The following is a 17,661-nucleotide window of genomic DNA, read 5'->3' as shown; positions in this document are numbered from 1 at the left end:
CATGCAACAAATAATGTGGATTTGAGCATGATTGTCTGAAATCTCTCGGGTAATACACAGCTCTGAACCGAACAGCTCGCTCAGCAGGCATGCAATGTTGCCAAACTAAGCACTGTCCAAAATGTCGCATTGGCAAAAAAAACAGCAGCAGGGAGGCAGGAGATTGTCAAGAGGCAAAGTGAAACAAAGGCTACAGATGTCCCATCCAAATTCATTATACACTGAGCCCTAAACACGCACTTACCACTTCTGCAAGAGAGAGCAGCATTACAATAGCAATGCAGACACTGTCCAAATTCATAAAAGCCCTAGCTAAGCATTTTACGCACCTCTTCAGCTCTTATGAGATACAACTCGACCATCCTTCTGATGCCAACAGCTGGGGCCTAAGGCAGCAGGAGCATAATGAACAGTTGACCACCCCAAAACTTAGATGATATAACACAGGGGGGAATTATTATAAAGGCTCTCCCCTTGGTGTTACCCGATTGTTTAACAGTTCAGTGAGTTGGATGGGACCCTCTATGCAGCCTCCACAACACCTCCGGACCTCCTGAGGCTCACAGGCAGTTTAGTCTGAATTAAAATGATCTCTTAAGAGAGATACATGCAGGGTAAGTTAATAACGCTACCCAAAATTCACCAGAGGATTACATTTTTGTATTACTGTCACACTTCCCTTTGCTTTTTTCGAACTAAATCTAGTTCAAGTCATTTTTCAATTTGTACACAAAAAAGTGCATTCTTAGGTTCTGATTCCTGCTTAAAGGGTTGATTACCTCTGGGGCCACCCTGCACTAAAAGGTGTACAATACAAACCCATGGCACTTTAAAGCACTCTCGGGAAAAAAAAAAAGAGATCCATTAAAGGACATATTTTATGCAATGTAATGCACCTTTCTTATTTGATTTAGCTCATTCAATCTGAAAGGCTCTTACAATAACACCAACTACTTGAACTCCCAGGTGATGTTTTTGGATATGATATCATCCGGGTGGACCGCTGGCTAATTTGGAAAGCTGAAAAAACTTTTATTGGAGGTGTGCATAGCAAACAGTTGGTGGCATATTTTAAAAAGTACACCAATTCAAAAGCCAAATATTGGATAGGACAATGATAACCCACACCTTCTGTGAAATCTGCAAGAAACTGGGAAAATCTCTGTCAAGGTCTTGTGTGCAAGCGTTGATAAGATCAATTCATCTATTCTGGAATAAATTATCCTTAATATCTCTAATTTAATGGTTCACAGGCATAAATAATTGCATCACTTGCAAGACTATAATGTCTTTTTGAGAGATCATAACCTCAATAACATCCACAGAGATGAGTCTTTTTAGAGGTGATACAGAGGCGATCTCAGCTCGATATAACAATCCTCTGATGTTAATGTTAAAAAAAAAAGACGTTGATTGCAGCACAGCACACTGATCTGGAGGACAGAAAATGGGATGACAGCAAACGGCAGCAGAAGCTGGAGACAAGGAACTTAAATTTAACTGAATCAGCAGCGCCATTTATATGGATTGGAGCCAGCTATGCAATCCCTGTGAGAACCAACAGCGCCGAGCACAAACAAAACCAACAGGAGAATAATTGAGTGACAAAGTTATAACTTAGCGAGAGAAAATTTGAATTTAAAAACTCAGGTTTTTGCCTTTGTTTGGACCTGGACACTGATGAGAGTAAACTTGGGGGGCAATTAAATAAAATATGTGTGCATTCCCCTTGTTAGTGCTATAAATCTCTAATAACACGTACTAACCATTTAATTTAAAAATGTGAAAATGGTCAAACTGACAAGCAGGTATTAAAGAGCTGCTGAAGCCACTGAGAAAGGCTTAAGGAGATGCTTCTTCCTGTTTTAAAATCAAGAGCAGTACTGCTGAGCTGCTAGCTTCTCCTTGTCTTTTTATTGCATGGTGACAAGCTGAGGTGGAGGGGTAAAAACTGCAATGAAGCACACAGGATTTAAGATTGCAGGGTCAGCCTCTCTGCATGATACATGTTGGGAATGGCAATAATTAATTCACACTGCTGTTTCCATAAAGAAATAAAAGCTGATTTGAATGAACAGTTATACCAAAAAAAATTTAAAAGTTTTAAGTTTTATTCATTATGTCGCATTACCTCTACTTTTAATAACACTGTGCATGCTTTAGGAACAGGCACAGACAGGCCAGGTGAGTTTCACACCTGGCCTCTTGCAGTGGGGCCATGCTGTTGTAATGCATGCACGGTGTGCTTTTGCGCTGCTAAAGTAGTCAAAGCTTCCCCTGATAAAGATGTCAAATTCAAAATCTCTCTGATCAGACCATATTTAACCTTTTATTTAACCTGCCACCATAAATGAGACACAGCGGAAGCATTTTTGGAAAATGTTTATGCATGTTTTTCTCTTTCAGTGAAAGAGTTTTAACTTGTATTTGTGATGCAGTGATGAACTGTGTTCATTGGCGCTGCTTTTTGGTGATTTCCACAACAGAACGTTGGCTGTTTTTAAAGACGCGCCATCTGAAATCCCAAAAATCAAGTCCACTTTGTTTTGCAATAGAAATTTTTAAGGATTCTGTGAGTTTTGTTAAATTAAATGATTCTGTACTTGTTAAACTGTCATTCTTTGTCAAATACCACACAGCCTGGCTGCTGCTATACCCTGCCCTGCTATTAGACCCCTTTGCAAATGTAAATTCAAACCTTACAAAGACAACTTGTTTCAGATTCCCAAAACAGTTTTTAGCCTTTTAGATGTCACCAGATTTCCTGTTTTATTTTAATGATTTTATATACTTTAACCCTTTAAGACCTACCATAGAACCAAGTCCGCCAGAGCTTATATTATATTTTTACATGTTGTGGAGCCATTTTTGGGAGCATTTCAAGTTGCTATACATCAATACAACCATTACAGCCTAAATTTTAATAATATGCATGCATTAAGTGCATAGTAATTACATAAATTGCAAAAAAGTGCAATAAACTATAAAAAAATTGAAAATCGTTTTTGTTTTTTTAACATATATTTCTAGTTAGAGAAATTTAAGAGGCTCATCCCTCAAAACTGTAAATACAAAAAAGTTGCACAAACTAGTTTCCCACCACAGGAAATTTATTTTGAGTGTCTTTATAGTTTTATTTTTGAAATACACCAATTTCTATACACTGCAGGAAAAACGAAAATAAATATTATACTGCAAATTTGCAAAAAAGCAGCATATGCATCAAAATAAACTATTTCCAGCAGTGCAATATGAGTCCTAAGCATCCCAGAAACGACACAGAAAGTCATAAAGTCAAACATAACTTTTAAAAACACCAGGCCTTGATGGCCTTGATGGGAAAAAACGACATTTCCACGAAAATGACGTCACTTCCGGTTTCGGGCAGGTCATGGCGGACATGCGATAGTTCGTGCTGATGGACGTAGGAAGTGTTATGAACAGCTGATCGGATCGGCAAAGCCTGTTTCTGGAATATTATGTTTTTGTTGCTGCAAGTGCTTTTTATGCAGTTTTTGCAAAACTATATGTGGAAGGAAACTGTGACCTAGGACAAGCTGATGGCATAAGATGTAAGTACAACTCCTCCGGTTTCATATGCAAAAAAAATTATTGCGCTAGCTCATGTGGTTGCAGTGCTACCAGGATTTAAAAATAGTTACGCAAAACGGAGCATGTCCGCTCTGGCCGGTTTTAAAGGGTTAATTAAATCCCCGAAAACTCCTTTCCATTTGGCTATGCAGTCTTTCACAGAGAGATGAAGCCCACTCATCTTTACCTCTTAAACGCTCAGGCTCTCTGGGATGATTTTTATACCTTGTCTTGTTACCTATTAACCTGCTTTGTTGTGAAATGTTCCACCAGGTCTGACAGTCTTTTGTTGCACTTCTGCAATCTATTTTTTTAAAATGTGCTGCTTGCTCAAATTTGCCCTAAGCACATATTTTTTTTAAAAGAAATAACGATAGCGTTTCAGCATTTGATACTCCGTCTTTGTGTTATTTTCAGTTAACAGACTTTAAATAATTTGAAATCCGCACACTGTTTTTGCTGTGTATCATCTTCTATTGTGTCAACTCAAAACAGGTCATGAATTTAAAAAGTACATTGCCTGTCCAACTTATTACTATAATAACTCCTGTGGGAAATATATTATCTGCTAAATGCTGCATTATATATCATCGCTGTTTATCTCCAGTGTTGTGCTGAACAGGTAGAGCGCAGCTGGTTCTCTGAGCTTTTTCACTCAAATCAGCTGAAAATTACACTGCAAGAGCTGTGCAGATTACACCGCTCTTATGGGGTAATTTTCAACACTTTCAAAACGATAAAACCAGATCACGACCAACAAAAAAGGGGTAAAACGCTGGTGTGATGATTAGCACTGTCGCCTCACAGCAAGAAGGTCCTTGCCTTTCTGTGTGGAGTTTGAATGTTCTGGCCAGGCCTGTCTGGGTTCTCACTGGGTACTCTGGCTTCTTTGCAAGGCCAGAGGTTAACTGGTGATTCTAAATTGGCCGTGGTTATGAGTGTGAATGGTTGTTGGCCCCACGACAAATTGGCGACCTGTCCAGGGTGTACCCGACCTCTCAGCTTGTGACAGCTGGTGTGAGTCTCCAGCCCCACTATGACCTTGAATTGGATAAGCAGAAGAAGACAGATGGATGGACCAAAGCAAGAACAGACGGGCCCTGCAACTGATAATTTGCTGTTGATTTATTGCTACAAATGACGCCTTTCATTCATTGCAGTTAATATAAAATTATTGATTCTAGCTGCTTCCAATGAGCTGTGATCCCCTATGATTTTAACACTTTGCTGTCATTTCCTGCAGCTTTAATTGAGGCAGCGGCACTCTTGTGCCTCCAAGTGTAATGTGTGTGGAAGGGGAGTGATGAAAAACGCTCAAATGTGTTCAGTCACTCTGCCTTGGATAAACAGAGGTAAAACAAAATGGCAAACAAGCCAAATACCCACGAATCCAAGAGCAAACTACCAGGCTGACAGAGAGGGTTTAAAGATATAATGCCATACAGTGACACTGGACACAGAGAGTCAATTGCTTGGTAACTGCCTCCTGTCTTATCCCATTAGACTTATAAATTTCACAAGCTGAATAAAATCATGCTCGGAAGAAATACTTCAGCTGTAAACCATAGTCGTGCTCATTTTCATGCCTCCCAAAAGACAAATAATAAACACTTGTACTTTTCTAAGCTGTAGATTTTGCCGTTTTAAGGGCACAGTCATTCCTTATGCATGTAAAAATTCCTTCCTCGCATTTGCAGCCCTAAAAGCGAGGAGCTGATTGATTGACTCACTGACTGACTAACCGAAGACACAAAAGTACATAATCTTAAGGAATAAAGTAAAGTTCATTACAGTAATTACATTAAGCACTCAGAGAGACTGTTCAGGTGTATGACCCCGCGAGGATTTTGTTTTTGAAATATTGATTTTCTATCTTCACACAAATTGCATTCGGGGGCTGTTAAGCAGTGGAGATTTAACCATCCCATTACTCTACGTGCATCACCATTAGAACCGTGACCCCTAAATTAGGAGCTACACAGAACAATTTGCATACTAATTACTGTTTTAAGGATTGTATTTTGCATTGTGAATGCAGGGGCATTTAATCGAGGCCGTTCAGCAACTCCCGGAAATGTGCTAAAAATGAACAGATAAGACCAAGTTATTAACATATGCTGGACATTAGCATAGGAACCACATCACAAGTGACATTTCTAAATTAAGGCTAAAGATCAGATTTGACGTTTTCCAATTAAATCCAACAGTGACCTCTTCAACCACAAACAGTTAAGAGTGAAAACATTTCAACTCCATTCACACAACTTTGAAACACTTTTTACTTCAAGAAAATGAAGTTCAAGTGATATTCTGAATATGCAGAGTTCTTTGTGTATGTATATAATTGAACTTGATGGTGAAAAATCCAAACGTCTGATCTACATATGCCAAACACATTTAATAGACGAGGCACTAATCTAGATAATTAACAACAAATATTGAGTCATACTATTGTTGCTACTGCAGATTAAATGCAAACAGATTGTTGGCTTCATTTTGAGGAGATTTTAAGCTGAAACCTACAGGCCTGAAAACCAGGACAACAACAGCATAGCATAAAACTGATTTCATTTTGCTAAGATTAGGCAGTCCTGTCAACTTTTAGCAACAACCTTTAGCAAAAGTTGTCTAAAACATGAACTGAAAGTGTTACAGATATTTATTATCTGTAATGGGGAGCCTCCAGTTAATCAGCACACAGGCCAGTGTTGCACAAAATCATCATTTCAGTGTTTTTTGTTCTTCTTGTTAAAGCTTCTAAAAATGTCAGTTTGTTGTTTTCCTTAAATTGAACAGAATATATTTGTTAGTTTTATTTTGAGCTTTTTCTTAGATGTCAAATCCGTTTTTTAGTAAACAATTTGTGGATTATAAAACAGTTTTTAAAAAGTATCCAAGTATACCATGCGGGGTTTAACAGAGAAATGCACATTTTCTTATCATGTGCATCATATAGTAATCACTGTGCACCCCCTTCTATATGTCCTGACAGATGCAGATAGCATTATGGACGAGACAGTTGCTCTTTCTCTATTTTGGGAAGAGGGGTCTTGTTTAAGGAGGCTATCTGAGATCCGTGAAACATGGACTCAGCAGACAGGGAGCCGCAGCTGTTGCTGATTAATCATCAGAAGGCCGTTTCGCTCTCCGTACCAGTGTCAGTACTACCTGAGGGGGGAATCCCTGCTGGAGAGACTATAGGCCCGCAGTTTAACTTATAGTGTGCATGCAGGCCTGGGCTGCACATGTCTAGGAGACACTCGTCTTCAGATATTAACTCCCAATTGAGACACAGCGTACAGGAGAATCCGGGATATAAACGTAAACATAAAAGCACATACGTGAAACTGGAAGTCCAGGTGTTCCGCCAATCACCAGCAATGATGAGCTCGGCAAGCTGTAACAACCGGTATCCTTCAGTTGCGTTGCCAGACGCCAATTATTTTAATGGCACACCCATTAGAGCGTATCACGAATCCATTTCAGTCCGTTGCAATGGATCATATCTGCACAATCACGAGGAGCAGTGTGAGCGGACAGACAGGTTAAAGCCTGGGCAGAATGAAGCGCTCCGGAGTGACAGACCGCATCCAGCTATCGCCTGTTTTTGCATCTTAAAACGCATGTAATGTGATTCGTGTTCAGCAGCATATTATATTTAAAATTCTGTCTTCTGCATACCAAGTTGCCCTCCATGTCACGAAGACTAGGTTCTATAGACATACCTGCGAGTTTGAATCATGCCTTATTCATTGTAACCTACCTGGATTTGTATTCCGGGGAGTTTAGCGACTGCGAAATAGCTCCTGTCCGCCCCCTTTATTATTGTTTTACCGCGCAGATCAGCCTGCCAACAGTCTCAAAATAACCTCGCTGTTTGGATCTCTTTAGTCTAACGTGCTCCTCGGACCAAAATCCCCCAGTGATGCCGCTGTCTCGGTCTCCAGCCTGCTCGAGATTGGCGATTGGATCAAACTGGTCAGAGGTGATCGCCTTTGGTCTTCTTCTGCCTTGGCGCCCTCCTGCCCAGATCCTCCCCGTCTGACGGATTGACCGGGTCGCAAAGCTGTCAGTGACAAGGGAGGAGGAGGAGGGGGGTGGTCAGTATTTTAAGGTTGCAGCCTTGGTGGAGATGGATCCTCTTAGCCTGTCCGCACGGCTCTCCCTCCTCCTGCAAGCCGTGAATCAGCGCTCTCCTCCTCCTCTCTCGGCTGCGGTAGCGCAAGAAATCTGTGATGTAGCTGTTAGAGACACTGGCGTAAAGCTCCCCGCCTGCTGTCTTCGCTACAGATGTGACATCGTGTGTTCATGGAAAGCTCAGCTGTGCATCCAGCTCTCTGAGTTGCCAGGGCTCTCTGCTGGACTTGGCGCACCATCGGAATGACCGCGGTGTGTCTCCTGTGCGCTCCCCTCAAAGTCAGTTTCTGCAGCTTGCAGTAAAAGCTGGAGACGAGCGTGCCGTCCTCGCGTGAGTAATATTTAAAAAATTTGTATAGTTGTCAATATTAGAACCACTCTCACGCGACGATGGTGTGAAATGGTTGCGCCCTACAGCCCTCCGCCCCCCATTTCTAAAAGTCACACAGACAGACTCGGTTAGGCGCGCAACTACGTCACCATCAGCTGAGAGAAGAAACCTGCAACACAAACCGTGAATCTCTTCCAGACCCACAGTCCGCTGCTGCTAAGAATGAGAGGAAGGGGATAATCGAGAGGTAGGAAATCACAAAGGTTTTGACACAAAAACTGATTGCTGTTTTTTCCTGTTTGTTTTTCTTTTTATTAGTTCTTTAGACCATTTGTTAACTCTAGCAAATACAATATGCCACAGAAGCGAGATGAAAATTACTCTGGCTGGCTACATCCCACAGATACTAATTATTATTATTATTATTATTATTATTATTATTTGGTATTCCTACAGAAATAACGCGCGGATACGCTGGATACGTGTATATGATACGATGGTCTAATCTTAACAATTTCTTTCCATCTTATGAGCATTATTATATAACCTACAATGGCTGTAGGCATGCACTTAAAGAGCCAACTTAAAATACCAGCAAACATTAAAGGCCCAACACATCAGCACACGTGTTTTACTCACACAAACTCTTAACTTACTTTGTTATGTCATGATGGCTGATCTCAAAGACGAAGTTATCAGCCAATGCTTCCCAGCTTGGTTAGTAGAAGCTACAGCTGAATCCAAGCAGGGCAAGTGACAAAAATGGCAGTTCCCCTAGGTGCCACTAGAGGCTGCCTGCAAAAGGGAGTCAATCCTCCTGGATTATCATGTTAAAAATGGCTACCTCTACATCATTCAGAAAAGTTGTGGGGGGAGGGGAATTAGTTTTATAACTCTTCCACCAGAAGGACTGAGTCAGTCAGATATCTGTGTTGAGTGACAGGTGTCCTTACCAGGCAGTTAGAACCATTCGTTAGAGCCATGGCAGCAAGACGGCAATCAAGTGTTTTCTGTAACTGACACAGACTCTTTCATACTGCTGTGGAGGAATTTTGGCCCACTATTATTATTATTATTATTATTATTATTATTATTATTATTATTACTATTAAATAACAATTATTCCATAATTGTTTTAAATCAGCCACACTGGAGGGCCTCTCTAGTATTACAGGCTTTCTAAGGTCATTCCAAAGCATCTCAATATGATATATTCCAGACTTTGACCAGGCCACTTCAAAACCTTCATTCTGTTGTTTTGGAGTCACTCAGAGGTGGACTTGGAGTGGTGGACATCAATCCATCTTCTACCAACTATCTAAGTCCGGGTCGTGGAGGCAGCAGTTTACGCAGAGATGTCAAGACCTCCTTCTTCCTGACCACCTCCTCGAGCTCCCTTAGTACAGTTAATTATGATTTGTGAAATAATGACATTAAAATTTGCTCCAAAAGTAACCAACAACTTAATCTCTGTCAAGAGGTCCAATTCAGTGACTCAGTTTAGCAGCCATCTGTTGCCTAAAGACACCTGTGTTCGAAGTGGCAAATATTCATTAACACAAATAAAACGTGTGAGATTTAAAATACAATACTTTTTTGAAGCTGTCTGCTGTCTTCTTAATTCTTGTTGGCGTTTTAGCATGGGTATCTATAAAAAACAAGCCTCAAGTGGCCATTGGATGAACTGCATGTTCAGTGACGACATGGTGCTTCTTGTTGTTATTTATTATGTTTCATATCAGGCGACAGAAGCTTTTTCATAAGAGTCTTTGCTGGACGTTTATAATACAGAAGTCCCTGAAAAATAAGCAATAAATTGATGGCGCCACAATCTGTCGTTCCATTTACCACCCTAATTAGTATCAGCATTAGGGATAAAGGCTGCCTTTAGAGGTGTAACATTAGAATAGGATATATTCTATTAATGATCTTGAGAAAATCAGATGGAGTACATGAAAACATACTGAATGTGTCAGGGCACAAAAGGTGTAATTTAACTATAAGTAACAAAACAACAGGGCAAAAAAAGCTTTTATATCATGTTTGTACTTATATTGGATGCATGTGTTTATAAATGTATCAAATCACCAAGGAATTAGAAATATTAAAACATATAACATCAAAAATGAGTACTAATACGTATAATTCTTTCATAAAAGGAAACTCATTCAAGTTATTTGAATATGGTTACCATCGACAAGGGATCACTTGGTGGTCCTGCTGAACACATTCTCAATGATCTCTCATCAGCTCTTCTGTGTTGTTGTGCCCATTGTTTAGTTGCATTGCACAACCCGATGATCTCTATCTCCAGTTATATGCATTACTAGTCAATAAGAGCTTCGCTGGGCACACAGTCCTTGATGCAGCACAATCACCCTGCTGACGAGACAGACGAAGCCCCAGAGACGGGAGCAAAGCAGGAGGATGTTGACACCACCACCACCTCTAATTATAGCATCATACAGGCCTGAGGCACTGTGAGGGAGGGGGAAAAATCCTTAAACTCCCAGAGCAAACCAAACTGTATGTAAAATTAATTCCGGTATTTAAGTCTTTTAAAATAATTAGCAGTTAATCAATAATGAATAATTATTCCCCTGTCTAGAAACAACACGGATAGACTCTTACTGCAGCATGCAGAGTCCCTCTCTGTTGGGACGGAGCCTGTATGCAAAGCAGGAAAAATCAATTGGATCCGATTTTAATTACATAGTCCGGCACTGTGGTACAGAATCTCATTAGCCTCTTCAGATTTCCATGCTTGTTGAATTCAAGTCTGAGATTCAAAAACAATCACTCCCCAAATGGACAGACTGTGTTTTTGTGTGCGTGCGTCTGTGTGTGAGGAGTGCGGAGGTAAAGAGGGGGAGGGGTGCTATGATGAGCCAATCTGTCCAGGTAGTCCAAACCACTAGCACTCCCCCATCCTCCACTCCTCTACATGCAATGCTGTAATTAGTATGGAGACTACAGTTGGATTTTTAATGAAGTTTTCTTATCTGCAGGAAAAAGGGTGGAGGCTGAGAATACACTGGACATACTGGTGGTGCTTAAGTGTACCTGCACCCAGCATGCATCACATGATTGGAATTCAATGCCTGCTCTTGCCCCTCTCATCAAAGTCCTCAATGCATTTAGTGATGATTAATGGATTATACACCAGGCCTGCTTGTGCTACCCACTGAGAGGAGCAGCACTTACAAGGGGGAGGGTGGCTTGATGGTCTTAGCTCTGAAAACTGACTGCTGACATTGATTCTCAGAATAAGGCAACTTTTCTCCAGCTCCTCCTTGCTAATTTCTCTCTTCACTGTTTTACCACAAGAAGCTTGACAACGGCATGCCACACCACGCAGGAGCACCAGCAGCAGTGGGGAATAAAACAGCATAGCAGGAGAGAATAGTGCTGCACTTGCATTTTCTGATTCGTAATTTCACTCTCTCTCTCTGTGCTGCACTCGGCACTTGCTGATAATTTGTAGGATTGAGATGCAACAACTTTGCCCACCCAGGCAAAGGCACTGTGGGAGCGGCCAGAGAGAGAAACAGGAGGGAGCGGTCATCAGGAAAGTTAACATCAACATCACCCCCTAGGCGACGTCCACTTACAATAGGTGGTAATGAACGGTGAACCTGTGAAACAAGAAAGGTAGAGAGTCACCTTGCATCAGGATCGCAGGGATGGCAGTCACTCTGAAGACTTAAAAGATGCATGGAGCGTGATTTAAATCAAAATATGGCTAGGCTGAAGGGTCATTTGGTTTTCACTGCTTAGCTAAATGGCTGTCTGGCATTATACATTAGTTTTAGTGTTATCTACCATGTAGACATTTGATTGTAGCATTTGTAATGTCATGAGAAACCTGTGACCACATCTGGTAGCCCCTTCTATCCTTGAGATGAGCTGACACACACTACCACCACCCAGGATGTATCAGAAGAAGATCTATCATCTAATTCTGAAGAAGTCCAATCAAGGACTGGTCGTCTTCTACCGTGAGTTTTTTCTATCCAGGCATGCTTTTACTGCGTTGGCAGTTTGTTTGGGATCATTCCCCATGAAAAAATTAGGTCAGTTGACAGTTAGTTCATTTCAGATAGTATTGCATGGTGGATTAAAATCTGATTGTACTATTCTGTGTTCATAATTCCATCAATTTTGACCTCCTTCGTGCATGACGATGACTTGAACAAAAAATTTAGAATTTGGATTCATCACTCCATAAGACCTGCTGTCTGAGATTTTCAGTCAAGTTCTTGTGTAATTTGGCACACCTCAGCTTTTTCTCCACACTTGGTTTCTTGAGAGCTACCACCATCCACTGAGACCTCTGAGGTCCAGGATTCAGATGAGGCTTCGGTGAACAGTAGATGGATCAACCAATGGGGAAGCTCAACCTCTCCTATGTCCTTTGTCAGTTTTGTTTGATTGTTTTGTTTTTCTTAAGGACGTGACTTTAAGACATAGTTCATCTGCTGTAGATAATTTTTAGGCCTGGCACTTTTTCTTTGTCCTTCTAGTTCCCTGGACCCTGCTGAGATATGCCGAGTTTTCAGCTAATGGCTGTCTGGGACAAAACAAAAATCTATTTTATGCCCAGCAAAGTGTTATCTTTGGCATTTCTCATATATTCAGCTCAAGAAATGGGAACAAATCACACCATAGGGCGACCAGCATTTTTATTCCGCATCTATGCTTACAAATAACAGTAGATTGCTGTACAAAATGTGCTGCAAGAATTTGCTCAAATGTTTGAATATGTTTGCCATATAAATATACTCACAATGTTGTAGTCCCAGAAGGAAAAATCCTAATATAGTAGAACAGCTCACACCTCCACTGCACTAGAAATATTTTCTTCTTTTTGTGGCATCTAGCCAAACACCATCACCTTTATCCCATCATCCAGACATACATGCTTTGGCTTGATTAGGTGGGGATGCACATAATCAAATTGAGAGGACGAGCTGGTTATTTTTTCTATAATGCAATAAAAGCTTTACCACTGTGCACCAATAAATCCTCTCAAATAAAAACCTGACAGTCCATAAATTTGTACTGAGTGCAGATAGAGAGGAACCACTAAGCTTTCCCAAATATATGATAAATGCACTTTTACTTCAGTATTTGCTCACATAGTGTAGCCTGTCTATGAAGAGTGCCACCTCCGCAGCTGCAGCTATTGGAGCTGAGCATTCAGTGGTTCACTGGTCCGGAATATATTTGCAGGGGAAGATGGGTGAGTGAGGGATACCCGCACCGAATCCATTACATCAGAGGGACGGTGCACAGAAGACGAGTGTAGGACACTGGACTCCACATTCATCTACTCGTCTCCCTTGTGCCTTATGGTGCTGAATGAAAGACAGAAGGACAGGATGGAGGGTGGAGCATCAAAAGTACGGGATGGCGATATGAAGGAAGACCGGATGAGACACAGATCAAGGCGGAGAGGTCAGTTCGACTGAGGGACTTAGCGTCACATCGCCCGGGCCCCTGTGCCCCACAGCCACATCTCCATGGCAACTTGTGGCCCCTGCCTCGGTCGCGGGGAGAGTGGAAGTGACGGCGGCGATCTGTGCGTGTTCCGTCTGGCTCATTATGTGGCGAATGAAGTGAAACAGCCAGGGGGTGCATTTGTTCTGCGTGGACTACCCCCTCAGCTGCCAAGCGTCTGTCTATTTATAGAAATGAAAGAAAAAGAGAGAAAGCGGGCCTAAATAAAATAAGCACAAGGGCCATTTCTCGACTCACTTTTCCTCCTCTCTTCCCCCTCCTCCAGGTAGTAAAAGTCTCTATTTTCTGCATCTCTCTGAGACTCAGAAGGGTGATGAAGGCTCTCCCTAACTAAAGACCATTTTCATATTTGATAAAACTCTGTTATTTTCCTTTAATGTATAAAATTTCACAGATAAAACATAGAAAATCCTGAAACTACAAACTGATACTGACTGGAGTCTAATACCAGGCATCATCATGAAACAAAGTTTAAGTTTAATAATTGAGTTATTAACATTTTAACTGATAGATGACTGAATTTAGACAGAAAAATCAATGTTTCTTTAAAATATATAACTCTATATTGATATATTACAGTGAAAGCCTTGTATCTGTGATGATATGCACAAGTTATTCTTCCATGATGTTAATTATTTTGCCCCCAGCCAGGAAGAATATTCAAATCCTCAGTCAATTATAATACAGAGGACAATAGACAGTTAGCGAGTGACTACCCTACTAAAAAGGACATAGGCATGCAGGAGGGGTTTCCACAAGTACTAACTAAACTGGCCTTTTTGAACTTATTGCAGAGAAAATGGTGCCGAAATCAAATGAGTGCAATACAGATGTGTGCAGTTCTTTGTTTGTTTTGCATGAACAAATTTCTGCAAATCTCAATGAATTGAAATAACAAGAGCAAAGCAAAATTCCTCCACATTGATGTGAGAGTGATAAAATCAAACAGAAAGTTATTACTGCAAGTTATTGCTGCTAAAAGTGGATCATGGTGTGTACTTGGCTTTTTTTTAACTAAATAACAACACTCTGTAATATGTGTTGTTGTTGTTTATAATATTGAGATATTAACACCTGGTGAGAACTAGATATTATTTTATTATGTCCAGATATGTCAAATCTGGACATAGTGGGCATACATTCTTTTTTTTTTTTCTTTTTTTTTTTAAACCATGCCTGTACATCAAGTTCTCTAAAAAGCAAATTCATCAAAAATCCGAACATCAGTCTCTGTGACTTAAAGATTTCAAACTTTCTGCTTATTGCAGCTTTAAAACAACAGCATTGATGCTAACGTCAAAGATCACATTAAATACAGTTCCTGGAAAGAATCAATTCTCCAGTGTTTACTTTGTGTCATCAAAGTGACACAGTATTTCTTTTAAATTTTCTGGTGATGATTTTTAATCAAACTACCATTCCCTATATAAGTGACAGTCTGCTGGTTAAGCTGTCACTGATTAGCATTAAGTAACAAATATCAAAACGTTGTGATTTCAGTCTGGTGTGAGAATTCACCCGATGATGACAAATGAGATATTATATTCTGCATTTCTCTCACTGAAGTGAATAGTCATGTCTGCAATCCTTGTGAAAAATGTCTTCTCATGAGATAATACCAGTGGTAATTAATCATCATCTGGGGAATGTGTGAGTGAATCTGCGGAGAGGGAATTTTTCATTCATCAAGGGCCAAAAGGACTGTGAGCAGAACGCTTTTTCTGCAGAGTTTCCACATCAGAGTTGTGATGATTTGGCAGATTAAAAACCAGACTTGCAGGGCTGCTAATTAAAGGGGGAATCGACTGATGGAGGGGCCCCAGAGCTGAATAGGGCCACTGGAAGATGCTCAAGATTATTTTGAGAGCCCCAGTTGTCACATTGCCCAGAATCTCAACCGACTCCACAATTCTTGTTTCTCAAACTTCATTAGTTCTCATCAAACAACACGGTAAATATTGAATTTCATTTCCCCCTTGTTTAGCCTTGTCCACTTAATATTTAATTGCATTTAATTGCATTTTCTTGCATTCTCTAATAAAAAATTGATGTGCATGTGAATGGGCGTATGTTTTTCAAATATGGGCTCCATCTCATAACACATCTTGGCAGCTCACTTACGATAGCAAGCCCTTCCAGGCTGACCTATTTTGGCCTCTGATGACTACACCCCCGCTATATCTCCTCATCGTAGAACTGTAGAGCTGTAACATGTCTTTTGCTTCAGCGCTCTTAAGTCTTCTTCACGTGACTCACTTGAAGTAGGCTCTGTGGAAAAGCTGCGAGGCTGTAGAGCCGTACACAATTAACAAGGTTACACGGTTCACCAAACACTGAGCTAAATAACTTCCATATAATGTACAGTGAAGTAGGACAGTGTGGAGGAAATAAAGAAACGGCTAAATGAGTGGGATGTTTAGCTGAAAGCAAAGCCACCTCACCTAATTTCACACATCATTTTGTCTTCTAGAGATTTCCTTGCTAGCAAGAGAAGGGCCCACTTTCCTAGACATGTGTTACACTTCGTCCAAGAATCTTGTTTCTTTTTGTTTTTTTTTTTTGTTTTGTTTTTTTTCCAGGACACGGTGCAATCTGTGTTTAGGAGACCGACGCCAAAAGTCTGCAGTGATGAAAGGACATCTGTGAGGAAGCTAACTGCTAATACTATCATGCTGTGATCCATTTGTTACCATGTTAATATCAACCACGTTCATGCTGACAAATATTTATCATGTCCACGGAAAAATCTTGAGCTACCCCCATTTCTTTATATCTTTGCTTTCTAGGAGCCAGATTTTTAATTTTATATTTCGTTATTTTTGGAAAAAATGATCATGAGTAATAGTTTTCTAGGTTCTCTTAACGTCTTTCAAAGTTTTTCTTTGGACACTGGCTGCTTTTTCATGAATGTTTTAGGGTTTTTGGCTGCATTTCATCCAGTGATGTTGATGATCTTGTCAAAATTGATGGAATACTTTTCCGCATCACGAAAAAACACACTGCCAGTTCCCTTTCTACCACAACTGTTTGATTTGTTTGTTAGTCTGATTGTAGTGCTTCTTTTACTTAGACTTTGAATGTGTCACTTTTTATTGTATCACATTTTCAAATGTTCCTGTTATTTAATAAAGAAAATAATATTTTTTTCCACCACCACAGCTAACCCCTCAGTATATTGAGGCCAAGCTTAATGAGCATCATCAAACTCAATATCTTTTCTGTCCCAAAGAAACAGCAGCATCCTCGCTGTAGTTCTTATTTCTAGACAGTATTCATCTAATCAAAAACAGCCCTGGAGCCACCCAGTGGAGCATCCAGCACGAGTGTGTGATTCACCTCTAAGATTACAAATGCACCAACATGTGGCTATTCTAATTTTAGAAGCCTCTTCGCAAAACACCAGACATTTTTATCAACCCTCCGCCTGACGCAAGAGCTTTGATGTGATCCACTAATCCTGTTATAAACACTTGATTACTCCGCTTTGTTATTCAGAGGTGTTTGGCGGATAAGAGGCGATTGCTACTTCATGGCGCTTTGCCACACATTCAAACAGCCTATGACAAAACAGCACTCTGAGCAAGATGTATTTTTGTACAACCTGTGCATGGGAAAAATAACCCTCACATATGATCGGCTGTTTGTTTCTTGAGCCCAAGAACACTCTGTATTAAAACAGCTCAAAAGTCAGGAACGTAAAAAAGGGATTGCGGAAAATGTATCCCAAGACATTTTCATGCACCTGAAGAATATTCATTACATCTCATTTCACAGCTGAATGAGATGAGGCAGCACATGCATTATCTGTCACTCACCCACACATTACCTAAACGTACGAATCTAGGGCCATTGTTGCATACAGAAACTATCATGTTCTTTTGTTTTTAGGACCAAAAAAGCAAAAAGGTAATACTATTTCTATTATAAGCACAATAAATCCACTGCAGTGCAAAGTAATAACTGTCAGAAAAACAGATTACTGTCGAGAAGTATAAAGCCTGAGGAAAGGCTGGACTGTTCTCTTATTTATTCCTTTATGCTTCCAACTGGTAAATCAATGCAATACCATTGTAAACAAAGAC

The 17,661-nt window shown here is 40.4% G+C and overlaps 1 protein-coding gene and 1 long non-coding RNA gene across 4 annotated transcripts in view; one reads left to right on the top strand and one right to left on the bottom strand.

Moving 5' to 3' along the window:
• Positions 1–8,134, bottom strand: part of slc8a3 (solute carrier family 8 member 3) — a 132,941-nt gene extending 124,807 nt beyond the window's left edge. For all 3 annotated transcript variants that reach the window (XM_085441920.1, XM_085441921.1, XM_085441922.1), the window contains exon 1: positions 7,355–8,134. The gene's annotated coding sequence lies outside the window, so the exon portion shown is untranslated. The remainder of the gene's footprint in view (positions 1–7,354) is intronic.
• An 88-nt stretch (positions 8,135–8,222) lies between these two features.
• Positions 8,223–16,732, top strand: LOC146686030 (uncharacterized). Its single transcript, XR_014916782.1, has 2 exons — positions 8,223–8,306; positions 11,068–16,732. It is a non-coding gene; the product is annotated as an uncharacterized LOC146686030 (long non-coding RNA).
• Positions 16,733–17,661: the final 929 nt, after the last annotated feature.

The sequence above is a fragment of the Copadichromis virginalis genome, linkage group LG19 (assembly GCF_057382275.1).
Source record: "Copadichromis virginalis isolate Kocher_CV1m ecotype Utaka linkage group LG19, C_Virginalis_male_GT1.1, whole genome shotgun sequence".
Taxonomy (NCBI): domain Eukaryota; kingdom Metazoa; phylum Chordata; class Actinopteri; order Cichliformes; family Cichlidae; genus Copadichromis; species Copadichromis virginalis.
The sequence above is the reverse complement of the archived record's forward strand: the minus strand, read 5'-3'. Positions and strand labels throughout refer to the sequence as shown.